The sequence below is a fragment of the Cupressus sempervirens genome, chromosome 6 (genome assembly GCF_028749045.1).
Source record: "Cupressus sempervirens isolate cs-2001-9-10 chromosome 6, ASM2874904v1, whole genome shotgun sequence".
In the NCBI taxonomy this organism is placed as follows: domain Eukaryota; kingdom Viridiplantae; phylum Streptophyta; class Pinopsida; order Cupressales; family Cupressaceae; genus Cupressus; species Cupressus sempervirens.
The window spans coordinates 581,987,849-582,002,738 of NC_143123.1; the positions used below are offsets into that span (position 1 = coordinate 581,987,849).

Below are 14,890 nucleotides of genomic sequence, written 5' to 3' on the forward strand. Positions count from 1 at the left end.
TTGCATAATAATAATTAATAAAAGAATGAATTATTATATGCCTAAAGTTTATCTCAAGCAACTAGAGTTAATTAGGAAATATCTAATTACTCTAAGATCCCCATCCCCCTCCCTTAGCCATTACACATAGGATCTCCACTTCCAATAAGTTTGCTCCTTATCTAGGAGTTGTTTCCTATCTCCTGTGCATTTTCTTCTTTGTGTTGAACATCCATAGGAGAATTTCATTTAGCCATTTGGGCTTGTAGATAGGACAAAGTATTAGATAGATCCTATTTGGTAACAAAGATGTCCCAAAAATTATGCTTTCTATAGCCTTTGACTTTAGTCTTAATAATCTCCAGTTTAGAAGAAAATCTATACATGGCATAGCCTATGATGGAAGTTATCCCCTAGTTTTTTACCATCTCCCTGAAGGAATGGTGAGAAGACCACATGATTTCATATCTGAATAGTGGAGGGCCATGCTTTAGAGAGTCAAGCCATCTAAGGATTGGTGGGTTGTAGTCAAAGGTAATATGCGACAAAGACTTCAGATGAGATTCATTGTTTGTAACCCAAGTAGAGGAGGAGAGGAATCTTCTAACCTAACTTGGATTATATGAGAGCCTTTCCTACTATTGGACCATGTGAAAGGGGTTCCAACAATATTTATATCCACTAGTTTGGTACTATTTATGAAGCTAGCTAGGTCACCCATGCTATCGTTATAGTTAGCTAGCCCACCCCCACCTTCTTTTAGGGGTATAGGGGAATTGAAATCCCCTCCCATTAGGTAGTTTTGAGTAGGATTATACTACATAAAATTATGGATCTCATCCCATAGAGATTTTATCCCAACTATAGTGTTGGGGGTGTACACATTAAAACGTTGCCAAGAGTTTTGTTCTTTATCAAAAGAAACTAAAAGGTAGTTCTGGGAAAAGGAGATGGGGGTGCCTTTCATCCTAGTTGAGTTACAAAGGGTGGAAATGCCTTCATAAGCCCAATTAGACTCATAGTACATGAACAAAGCCCCCCACTAGAGGTTGTTCACTAAAAGAGAAAATTTACTGTAAGTCATTTTAACTTCTTGGATTAACAAAATATCCACCTTGTGCTAAAAAATACCATTTGATAGAAAAATACTTCATAGGGCTATTTAGTCCCCATATATTCCAAGACAAGAAGATCATTTCTTACCTTTGTAGTTGATATCTAAGGTAGCTTTCTTCTAGCAACAATCTCCCTTATAATGACCTTCTGTTGCTTCACTCTCTCTTCTGGTCTACATCTTGCGGTGTCTCCTGCATCTAGGTTTTTAAGCTTCTTGGATTTATTCTTCTTATGTATTATCCATTCCCCCTCCTTTTCCTCTACTTTGACCCCCACCAATGTGTCTGCGACCTGCTATAATTGATGAAAGGCAAATTTAGAGTTACCCCAAATGGAGGTGATCCAGATGCCAACCAATGCCACACAATGGAAAATGAACAAGAGGAATGAGATTCATAACTAGAGAGACAATATTCCTTATATTCAAATCAAGTTTACATCCAACATGCTCGATAGTATGACCTTATAGGTTATGATTATTAAAAAGAAGAATACATCTTCAAGAAGAATAGATCTCTAGACTTAGATGTGAACTCCAACTCCATGCTAAGACTACATCATGGAATAATAATAATTGCTTAAAACTCTACCCAATATGCTCTTAAATACTTGCATGGCCACAAGTCGGCCTCATACAAATTACCAACTAAATAAATCCTTACATTAAATGAATATCCAAGCCACAAGTTGACTCTCAAAAAATATTAAATACATATCACCAAATTAAATGTAAAGGTTGGCTCAAACTAGAAACCGAACACAGACAACTAGGTCAATGGAGGAACCAAGACACAAATAACCATCAGAAGGATCACCAAACTAATTAGTACATGAAAGATCTTGGTCATCAAAGAAACTCAATTATACTGAACTCGGTCACAGCCATAACTCGCTCGAAATTGGAATTCTAACTTGATCGACAAAGGAACTCGGCCTCATCTACAACTCAATTGATACATGAACTCGATCAAGACTTTTACTTGGCCAACATAACCACTTGGTGGCTACTACAACTCAGTAAGAACTTTACTCAACAACCATAGATTGAAAAGAGTAGGAAAATCAAGAAACCAAGGATGCCGTTGCATTAGTAATAGATCCTCCTCTTGTGGCAAATGCTTGCTTTGGGGGTTGAGGGTCGGTACCTCAGAGATATCTATTATACTAACTAGATTCTTAGGGCTTTCCAACTCCTTGGTGCCAAAATGATTTTGGCCCCCAATATCCTAAGGACTTTCAACCTTAGGATGTTGAAAAACTAGATCCTTAGGACCTTCCATTTCCTCCATGACCACAGGTTCCTGAATAATTAGGTCTTGAGGGCTTTCCATCTCCTTTATGGTAATTGGGTGTTGCACAACCACTTCATTACTATGAGAACCATCAGAGGCTCCATCATCAATAGGACCCAAGGGCGGGGATGGGATTTCTCCTTCCTCCAACACCATTTCTCCTTTCATTTTATGGGAATCTTCCTTGTTTGCTACTGTAGTGTCCGTGCTAGGGGACACACTATTTTTTGAGCTTTCCCCCTAGTTGTTTATCATAATCCCTAGAGAGGTAACTTTATCTTTCTCTTAATGTTCCTTACATTTGCAAGAATCCACACTGTGTCCTTGGGCTTTGCAAGTTTGGCAAAACATGGTAGCATTTTCATACACCAATGCTTGTATATGCTTCCCAAACCTAGACTTCAAGATCACAAAGGTGGGAAGGGTTTTTTTGATAACAAAATTTACACAAAACTATGCAAAGAATAATCTAGATTTAGATAGGGTAACACCATCTGTAGCAATAAAGTTCCCAAAGTAGTCCCCAATACATTTATAGATATCCTTGTCCTAGAATTTTAGTGGTAGGATTTGAAGCCTAATCCAAATCGACACCATGCGCATAGGTCATTAGCAGGGTCGAACCCCAGTTTCCATTTGGCCAAGGTAAGGGGATGCTTACCATATAACCATGACCCTACTAGAACCATTGATAGATCTTCAACAATTGTTGACGTAGTGCAAGGCAAGGGAATCCCCAAAGGAGACGTCCTAGCCCCTAGTTATACAACCACACAACAAAAACACAACACCAAGAAACAACAATGCAAGATTTGATACCAAATTAAAATTCTTGATTCATAGATATATAACTGATTACATGTAATATGCCCAGCTATAAGGTCTTTTGGGTTAGGGTCAAATACAAATAGAAATTAAAAAATAAACTCTGAAAGATCCAAAAAGATCCAACCTACAACCAATCTTAGCTAGTCTAGATACACAACTAGATAAGAACACCAAGAAGAATCCACACTTGTACCCACAGGTATACCAAGAGATCCTCTAGTTCCTAAGCTACAACTCTAGCTCCTCAATTTCACATCCACTCTTCATTCCATCCCAACTCAATAATGACTAAAAGACTCCAAAAGACCCCTAATTATACCAATCTAACCCACAAGTTGACCCAAAACACAAATTAAATACAAATACATAAATTAAATGCCACAAGTCAGCTTGTAACAACAATTAAATGTCCAAAAATTGATATCCGAGTAAAATTGTGATATTTCCTAGCTTCGATTGAATTAGAACTCATGCTTTGAACTGTAGGTAGGAATCTAGGTCCTCTAAGTCTCCTTAAATGTGAAAAGGCTGATTCCCCAAGGAAAAGTGTGCATCCATCCTGAAAATCACACATAGTAGACTATCGCGCAAAACTGCCAAAAATTGATACTTTGGGAGAATTGCCATATCTCCCAACCTGTAATGAATTAGGACTTGCACTCTTGAAAAAAGAAATTAATATAGGCCCTATTAAATCCTTGAAGTGCATAGCCTCTCATTCATTAAAGATAATTAGTTATATGGTCTACAACAAGAACCCATAAACTAGAAAAAAACATAGTTCCAGCAGCAAGGTAAAACAATTCATACTTCAACTCAATCCATCCAATCTCTATGAAATCATGAGGAAAGGTTCTCCAATGTGTCTCAAACACATCCCTAACCATGAAACATAACTCCACCAAAATATAAGCTTGATGCTCCTCAACACTCAACTAAAATCTCTCCAAACATGCAGGATTGCAAGCAAAGCCAAGATGCTCCTGCATCAGACTCCTCAGGTAAATAGAAAAGTGTGTCCTACACTCTAATGCCCAAAGAAAGAGAAAAAAAAATCTTCATCTTCACCAAAGGCTTCCACTCCAACAGGGACAAGAAAACCAATCTACACATCATCTAGATCTATATCATTATGTCAAACACCAGAATCTCAACCACCCAACTAGCATGATCACTCCCAGGAACAAATTGAACATAATGCTTCATCAAAAAATCCTCATCCACATAAAAAACTAGTGAATCCACACTAGCAACAAAAAACTCCCTACTAAAAACAATATGTAGATCTCCATCAACACATGCCAAACTCTCAACACCAGCAACCTCATTGCTCACAACAAGATGCTCTACAACACACAACTCATCACAAACAACAACCAGATCATCCATGACCAAGTGCTCTACAATTTCCATGTCATATCCAACCAACTAATCATGAAACCCTTGTCATGCCATCTTCTCTCATAAACAAGTCTCTTAACTGGCCAAACAACTCTCTTCCATATTGGTAGACTCCAACTCCATAAACATCTATGAAATACCTTCCTCATCCTGGCTTTATCTCGATTAGCCAAACTAGTTTCAAACTAAGCAACCACCTTCTTAGTTCTCTTAGCTAAAATAGCTTCAAACTGAGTAGACATCTTAGAAAAATTCCTCTCCACCACATGACGGAGATTCAAAATCATCTTAGGGTCCAATCCTCTTAGAGCCATCTCCTAAGATCTTTGTAAACCCTCTGCAAAAAATCCTTCCCACACTCCTTGTGACAACCTCAAATTGTTTACAAGTAAGATCACAACCTGTCAACTCGCATGAACAATTAGAAACCACATCACAAGTCCAAGACCATGGATCTACAATCCAAAAACTCTCTATGATCATGCCTCAACAAGATCAGTCTTCCATCTTTGCATCCATCGATCCATCTGCAAGCCCTCTACAATTGCAAGTCAGAACCACGATCTACCACATCACAACCAAGAGATCTAGGACTCTAGAAAGAAAAATCCACCACTAGATCAAGATCAACTTAGATATACTTCTCCAACCCAAGTCCTAGTGCAAATTGCCACAACTTCGACGATTTGTCTATACACTCATGAACAACCTTCACTCCGATACCACCTGATATAGTGCAAGGCAGGAGAATCCCCAAAGGAGATTTCCTAGTCCCAAGCTACACAACCACACAACAGAAGCAAAACAAAAAGAAACAACAATGCAAGATCTGATACCAAATTACAACTCTTGATTCATAGATATATAACTAATTACATGTAATATGCCCATCTATAAGGCCTTCTGGGTTAGGGCCAAATACAAACAAAAATTACAAAATCAGTTCTACAAGATCCAAGAAGATCCAACTTACAACCAATCTCAACTAGCCTAGATACACAATTGGATAAGAACACCAAGAAGAATCCACACTTGTACTCGCAGGTCCACCAAGAGATCCTCTAGTTCCTAAGCCTCAACTCTATCTCCTCAAATTCTCATCCATCCTTCATTCCATCCCAACTCAATAATGACTAAAATACTCCACTAGATCCCTATTTATACCAATCTAAGCCACAAGTTGGCCTATAACACAAACTAAAAACAAATTCATAAATTAAATGCCACAAGTCGTCCTGCAACAATAATTAAATGTCCATAAATCGATATTTGAGTAAAATCATGATATCTCCTAGCTTCGATTGGATTAGAACTCGTGCTTCAAACCATAGGTAGAAATCTAGGTTCTCTACAACCCCTTAAATGTGCAAAGGCTGATTCCCCAAGGAAAAGTGCACATCCATCTTTAAAGTCACACACAACAGATTGTCAAGCAAAACTACTAGAAATCGATACTTCGGGAGAATTTCCATATCTCCCAACCTGTAATAAATTAGGACTTCCACTCTTGACACAAGGAATTAATCTAGGCCCTCTTCAATCCTTAAAGTACACAGCCTCTCATTCATTAAGAATAATTAGTTATATGGTCTACAATAGGCACCCAAAAATTAAAAAAAACATAGTTCCAATAGCAAGGTAAAACAGTTCAAACTTCAACTCAATCCATCCAATCTCTATGCAATCATGAGGAAAGGTTCTCCAATGTGCCTCCAACACATCCCTATCCATGAAAACATAACTCCACCAAAATCCAAGCTCGATGCTCCTCAACACTTAACCAAAATCTCTCCAAACATGCAGGATTGCAAGCAAACCCAAGATGCTCCTACATCAATCGTAAACTTGAAGAGGAAGAGGCTACAAGATATGAATAATGTGGAGACACTTCCCTTCAGCTTACACTAGCCATAAACCCATTTTCTAACCATTTCTTTTGAGTGTCTAACAAGAATTTACCCACCATCGACAAATTAAGTTCCACCATGGTTCTATCCACCACAGAGTCAGGGAGCCCTATCACCATTCCTTTGTTTATGGTATTAATGTTAATAAGGATTGACTCTAAAATGCTCTTAGAGGCCCCCACAAGCATAGATTTCCAATCATTTTTTGTGGGGTTTTGAGCTACAAGCCCAACAAGCTCCTCAAAGAAAACTTTGCAAGACTCCATGACAATGACCGTCTCCTTTGAAGACAAACCTTGGTTAGCCTTAGCAAGCATAGGGTCAAAGGAAGGGCCTAGGATCATAGGGCCATAGGGCATGGGAGGGGACGATAGATCCTCCCCATCATCCACCATCATAAATTTGAAAAAAAAAATAGAGCAGGAAAATAGTTGCAGAGAACTAATTTTTAATTTATTTTAATTTGTTTTGATTTATATACTCATTAAATATGTTTTATCTATTTCATAATTTTATATATAGGTCATCTTAAAATATCACTTTACAATAGGGGTAGTGCTTCTATAATTTTAAAGATTTTAGAAATTAAAAGTCTCACATATAAACGTTAGAAAAATCAAAACTTAAAATATAAAATATAAATACTTAAGTCTAATTGATTGAAATAGAAAATTTTAACAACTAATTAAGCACAGTTATTACAATAATAGTTTTAACCTACTACAAATACAATAGTACATTTTATTATGATAAAATCCATCACAATACCAACTTTAAAGAAGTATTGGTTAAACTTTAAATCAATGCATGCTAAATTAACAAATACTGAGGAGGTCAACAAGACTGGCTATGAAGGGAAGGAAATGGAAAAAGGTGACAAGGGTGGTTGACGAAGCGAGTTTGCAGCATTCTTTCTTGGATGGGGAGGAACCCATTCGACATAGAGGTGGATTTATGCTAGAAGCTCCCCAAACCATGGAATGAGGTCTGTTTAATATTGATGAAGTACCTAACTGTGTTTGTTATTACTACCACTTTCCCCTACTAAACTATTTTCGCCGCCGTGACTTTATTTCAATTCCATTCTTTCTATTGCATGATTTAGTGGATACAGTTATTGATGTAAAGGAAAAAATGAGGAAGCGTGTTAATTTTACCATTCTGCATCAAGGTTTGATGTTTTGGCTGTATGAATTTCACCTTGCCCTGGTCTCCCCTGGGATTGTTGAGATTGATATTCCTGCCCATCCCAACCCTCGATCCCATTTGGTCCCCCTTAGAATCACGGGTCCCAGAGCCCCTACCCCACAACCTTCGCCTAGCGGATCCCCTGTTGAGTTGAAGCCCACCCCCTTGGGAAAAAAAGGGAGGTCAGATAAAGGGAAAGAGAAGGAACTAAAGGGGCTAGAGGACAAGGGGAGAGGGGGTAGGAGGAGGTCGGAGAGGATTACATAATCCAATGCTAAAAGGAAACTGAGAATTGGGACCTCGCAAGAGGAGGAGTTGGATTTGAAGGACATGGGTCGTCCTAAACAAAGGATGAAAGAGGAGGCGTCAAATTTTGGGGAGGGGAAAATCGAGGAGGAGGAAGAGGAGGTTTCAGATTCCTCATGGTCTAGCTCGGTAGAAGGGATTAAGGAGAAGAAGGAGATGATGCATGTCTCGGCCACCATTGGGGTGGGGTGTGTGGACTTAACCCGGGACCAATTCCCCGAAATTGTGGATAGAGTGCCCTCCCCTATAATGATTTCCTCCCATGTTAGGGTTTTTTCTAAGGATAATGCTAACCCCCCAATTTTGCAAGATGTTCCTATGGTGCAAGCGGACGACTTTCTTAGCGACAAGTAGGAGGTCACCATGGAGATCAAGAAGATGACCGACAATGATGTGTGGGAAAGAATTCATGCATTGGAGGAAAGAATGCACCTTCTGACAAAGTTTACCGTCAAGGTGACACATGCAGTTGTTATCACACTTCACTTGCTCAAAGATCAGGAGGGTGATTTGCCAAATGAGGACTTCAAAATGCTATTTGACTTCCTTGCGAAAGATTGGGTTAATATCCTCCTAGGGAGGAAGGAGGCTAAGAAGCCTTAAGGGCTCTCTCCTTTTGGTTTTTCATGTTGTTTTTCTGCTGGTTGTTAAACTTGGTTGGGTTTAAGGCTTTTATGCCTTTGTGTTTATATTTCCGTAGCTTTTTCAGTTTTATTATAGGTACTATGTATGTCATGCCTATTGATACTCTTTTAGTTAAGTTTTCGAACTATGTTTTTGTATTTTAAGTGGTATGGGGTAGTTTTAGTTGTTGGTAATCTGCTGGTAGTTCGCCAGTTTGACTGCTTAAGGGCCAGCCCCCTAGTTTTGACTGCTTTTAATTCAAAAACAAATATATATATTAAATAAAGATCAACAACTTGTCCTTTTCCTTAGCAACCCTCATAAAATCACCACACAAAATGTAAAGACATTAAATGGATTCAACAATTTTGTAATGTGCACTTAAAAAGTTTTAATGTCTAATTGATCATACTTAACTTTGAAGTCAAGAGCTATGTGTAATAGACTCAACAGAGAGTAGAGATCCTATCATATCTAGGTGCATTAAATTTCACATGCACATGAACAAATATTTTTCTTACAAAATTATTTGAAATCATCTCCTAAAAAATAGAAGCCCTAATTTTTAACAAGAAGGTAGGAGGGAAATTGATTTTTCCACTTATAAATTAACAACGCTCTTAAGGAGGGGCCTTCATAAGACCATAACCTAAGAAATCCCATTTCCACTCTATTTTATAAAATGGCCCCTTCATAAGACCCCAACCTAAGAAAACCCATTTAATCCACTCTAAAAATGAAAGCAATCATTAACTCCCTTTTAACGTCCAGCTGCAAATGTGGTCATTTGTCTGGTAGCCGTTCATTCAATTGGATCATAAATCATTTGTTTGGAGGGTAGGCACCGCCAAATGTAGGTATCCTCGTAGCATAAATATAAGAGACACAAATAGAGAAAATAGAGCATCAACCGATGGAGCAGCAAGATACAATGGGGATGAGGTTGAAGCAGATTAAGTTAAAAAGCGATGATTTTTATGAAGCTGAAGAAAAAGAAGAGGAGCCATTGTCTCCTTATGGGGCCGTACTGTGCAATCCTCGGATGGATGCTTACATATTGCTTGTAATGGGGTTAGAGAAACCAGTTCATTTGCCTTCCATGAAAACTGCTCTGCAATCACTTTTCAGCAAACATAAGCGGTTTTCCAGCACAGTGGTCAGTATATGTTCATCACAATTGTATATGAATTCAAATAGTTTTCGTTTTATTGGTATCAATGCAATGCAATTAGTTTTGCTTTTAGAAGTAAGTGTGTGATTACTCCGCTCATTCAGAAATTCATTTCCAAGGTGAGAAAGGTAGTTGTATTAATTTTCCACATTTTAAATTTTGTATTCCAAAAATGGTATGAGTTTTTCACAGTTGAAGTAGCATACAAAAGAAGGTAGCGGAAATCAAATTTTCATGTTAGATAGTATCTAAAAAATTGGTTTTAGAAGGAAATGTGATTACTGAATGTGATTGGAAATACGAATTAAAAAGATTCAAGCAGTCTTCTGAAGAAAAATATAATTTAAATTGAAGCAGTCTTCGAAAGATTAAGATAAGCCTGAATTTAAATTGTGTTAAAAGTCCATTGGTGAAAACGGTCGCTCATTCCTCCGTATCTGTTATCTCTTGATATTAGGAGAGAGAAAAAACAAAAACATTTGTATAGAAATGAGAAAAGTCTCTGTATCTGCTTTATTTTACTGTTTTCCCTCTGGATGTAGTCTTACGTAATTTGATTTGTCCCTGGAAACTTTTGTGTGTTTAGTTTTTGTTTAATTGTTGTTCTGTTTTTATTATTGTTTTATATTGATAAGTAGGAGCTGTTTAGATTGTTTATTGTTTTAAATTGATAAGTAGGAGATGTTTAGTTATTGTTTAATTGCTATTCTGTTTCTATTATTTTTAAATTGATAAGTAGGAGGTGTTTTGAATTACATAATTTGATTTGTCTCTAGAAATTTTTATGTGTTTAGTTATTGTTTAATTGCTTTTCTGTTTCTATTATTGTTTTGGAAAAAGAGGGGTAAAAATTTATTAAGACATTAAGGATTACAACAAGGAGAGCTCAACAAGGAACTCTGTCTTGATCAACAAGTTCATCAAATTCTCACAACAGATCAAGGAGTAGCCGCCCCCTATCCATAATATTCTAGCCCGGTGCATGAACAAAAACCCATTTGGCCAAACAATAAGCAACTTTGTTCCATTTGCAAGGAATGTAAGTAAACTTAATGAACTCAAGAGAGGTACAAAAGAAAAGAATCTGATTAACAATAGTAGCCAGTTGCCAACTAACGTCCACAAGCTCCTACGAAGTAAGCAAGTTCACCACCATTTGAGAGTCAGACTCAGATAATCTTGCGCCATCCCCTCAAACATTACTGTTCCACATCATATAAAATGGCATGAGTCTCCATGAGATTGTTAGTATAGTAACCCTTATGCATTGAGAATTTTTTTTAAATTTTACTAGAGCTACAACGAGCCACTCCCCCAATACGAGCAGGTCTTGGATTCCCCAGGAAGAACCATCAGTGTTAATTTTAAGAATTCTATGAGGAGGAGTCCAGTGCCCATCCCGATTCACCTGTCCCTTACCGTGTCACCAAGGCTATTTGGGCACTCTTTGATACCATTGAGTTGCAACCCCATCATCTAGATGAAAATTGAGGCGATTGCATGTAGCAAGATCGGCATGATCCATACCCCCTTCTATCTCACACTTCGCCTGAATAGTTTCCCGAAGAGAATGTGAGATCTTCCACCAAAGATGCTTAACACCAATTTGGACATCTTGAAAGATTCGTCAATTCCTCTCCAGCCAAATATGCCAAAGAATGAATGATGGGCCAGCAATCCAAGCAGCATGGAGAGGAGAAGCCTTGGAGGGAGCACTCCCCAAGTGGGCTCAGAACTTAGGCAAAGAGGAAGCATGCCAACAAGAGCAACTCCAAGCACGCCACCAAAGGTTCCATAACTGAGTAGAAAAGGAGCAATGGAAGAATAGATGGGAGACAAACTCCTCCCCATTACCACACAAAACACAAAATGAGGGGCCCTAAAATCCACGTTTACAAAGATTATCCTATGTAGGAAAATGGTTGTGAGCCACTAGCCATATGAAAAATTTGCACTTGGACCAAGAAAATTTATTCCAAACTTGTTCCCACCAAGGGACTTCAACATCCCCTAATAGTTGTCTAGTTATCTCTTGATACACAACAGAGACAAAATATTTACCAGACAAGGCACCTCCGCAAAACATATGGTCCTAGTAGAGAGCAACACGCCCTAGAGGCCAAAACCTGAAAAAGCTCTCGACGATCCACCTCTATGCCTCCAAGAGGCCAATTTGAAGAGTGCTTCCATCTATAACCGACAACAAGTCCTAATTGATAAGGAGTCTTGTAATGAACCACTTTATCCCATCTAGTAGCAAGAAAAGAATCACAGAGAGTCTGAAGATGAGGGTACATGGATAAGATGGAGGGGAATCCATCCCAAGCATTAGACCAAAACAAAGCCTCAAAGCCTCCCTTACATATCCAAAAAAGACCCCTCTTAACTAAAAGAGCACCAATCTTGAGAGTATGCCAGACCATAGAGCCACGATCTTCAAGAGGAAGCACAGAAATAGAGTAGGGATCAACACCTCTAAAATATTCATGAGTAATAATACGGGCCCAGAGTTGATGCTGTCCAGAGCACCATCGCCAATAAAGCTTAGCAGCCAACACTTGACTACTCAAATAGCTGATTGAAGACTAAGACCGCCCTCCTTCATAGGCCTGCAAATAGTCTCCCAACTAATCAAACTCCATTTAGAGCTACGCAAATTACCACTCCAAAGGAGTTGTCGAGAAGGAACATCAAACTCCTTAAGAAAGTAAACAAGAGCAGCCTGAACCATACTTCTATAAGTAGGTAGAGCTTGAATAACAGATTGAAGAAGGATAATCCGAGCAGCAATAGAGAGCCATCTATGAGTCCAATGATTTACCTTTTCTTGAAGCTTGTTAATCAAGTTCTGCTAGAAGAGTTGTGGCTGCCCATAAACAACAATAGGGATGCCGAGATAAGTCAAAGGAAGAGACCCAATCTAAAACTGCAGGATTTTAGCAATACTTTGCTGAATAGATTCAGGAGTGTTAAAAAAATAAAATAGAAGATTTGTGCTCATTAACTCTTTGACCTGATGCCGCCAAATAAATATCCAAAGTATGTCGAAAGACTTCAGCTTCCTTGATCTGAGCAAGTCCCGCAAGAGCAGAATTATCAATAAATTGAAGGTGAGAAAGAGTAGATAAACCATTACCCCACCGCTATCCCTGAATAGAGTTCTGGGACACTTGATACTTAATGAATCTGCCCAAGTTCTCAGCCATAATGATGTTAAGCCTTCTAATGGTTTCTATTATTGTTTTAAATTGATAATGGTTTCTATTATTGTTTTAAATTGATAATGGTTTCTATTATTGTTTTAAATTGTTAAGTAGGAGATGTTTTGAATTACATAATTTTCTTTGTCTCTCTAAACTTTTGTGTGTTTAGTTATTGTTTAATTGTTGTTCTATTTTTATTATTGTTTTAAATTGATAAGTAGTAGATATTTTATATTGCAAGTTAAACTGTGATATTGTTATGAGAATTCAATTGTGACCCATGTTTCGTGAGTAGTGGTTCAAACTAATCCATCTCTTATGAGAATGAATGAAACACTGGTTGAATCTAGGCAATGCTTAGGTGAAGGGGAGGTCACGCATCCAAGTATAACTTTAGTTCGAAGGCACTTAACTACAAAGTTTCCTCTATGGTTAAACCCACTCTGCTTGTAACCCCATTTGCAAAACCTCCACCAAGTGTTTTATGAATCATTCATTAGAAAGCCCCTTAATCAATTGATAAGTAGGAGATGTTTGTAACATTGCAAGCAAAACTAGAACATCTATTTCGAGGTATTTTAGTATTTTTTGTCTGTACTCTTTTAGGCTAATGATATGGTAGTGGATTCAAAGAGAACTAAAGAAAAACTAGAACATTTATTTTGGGCTTTTTTCAGGGTTTCTCAATTGAACTATTTTGCGCTTGTGGTGTGTTTGTGGTTGCAGATGGAATCTGAAGGGGGCAATCGAAAATGGGTGAGGAAGAAATTTGATATAGAAGTGCACATCAAAGTAGTAGAGTTGAATGAAGAGCATAGAGAGTGTGCTGATTTTGTGGAGAAGTTTACAGCCTCCCTAGCCACTGCTTCACGCTTGAGCCCCCAAATCCTCTGTGGCAAGTCTATGTACTGAACTACAGATTAGTAGAGGTAGAGGCTAGTGTAATTTTCAGAATCCATCACTGCATTGGAGATTGCATGTCTCTAATGTCCCTCTTGCTAGAGTGCACCACACAAAGCTCATGCTAAGAACCCATGCCACTTCACAAAGGAAACTTAAAAAAGAAAAGGTCATTATGGACCTTGACTACCATTATGCAAAAAATGTGGACTTCAATATTTCTTGTGCGGTGTAATCCATTGACTGTTCTTCATGCTGTTGCAACTCTCATGTGGTTTAAAGACATCAGAATGTTTAGAGGAGGCTCAAAGGCAGCCTCTCATCCAAGGCGTCTTGCTCATGTTACAATGGATCTTAAGGACATTTCCATAGTCAAGAAGGCTATTAATGGGGTACAAACAAACAAACATATGCTTTTAACTAGCCTTATATTAGGTAATTCTATGTAGTAAAATGTGATTAGATGTAATATTGAATTGAGTATGCAGACAGTGAATGATGTTGTCGGAATGCTTTCGGCTAGATTAGTGAGATATTTCAACCGCTTAGGCTGTTAAGTAATTTTCTATTGATCCTGGCACTATGTATAGGAATAGAGCTTTTGATTACTGGCCCTATGTTTACTTTTTAAAATTTCTATTTTCAAAGGATAGTTATTGTGATATTGCTATTAGGATTTAACTGTGTCAAACTCATTGACCCATGTTTCATGAGTAGTGATTCAACATGAATCCATCTCTCATGAGAATAAATGGAACATGTAGCACTCATTGGATTTAGGTGATGCTCATAGGGGTCAAGCACCGAGACTTCCCGGGAGGTCACCCATCCCAGTACTACTCCAGTCTGAGCGCACTTAACTACGGAGTTTCCTCCATAGTTAAACCCAAAGCTTGCAACCCCATTTGCAAAACCTTCATCACGGATAGTTATTGCAGGGACTAATGTTTTTGTTTCACCCCCACCCAAATTATT

At 38.1% G+C, this 14,890-nt stretch overlaps 1 pseudogene; it reads left to right on the forward strand.

The window, feature by feature from the left end:
- Positions 1-8,380: 8,380 nt before the first annotated feature.
- LOC149553582 (medium-chain-alcohol O-fatty-acyltransferase-like) lies at positions 8,381-14,472 on the forward strand (annotated as a pseudogene).
- The last annotated feature ends 418 nt before the right edge of the window (positions 14,473-14,890 follow it).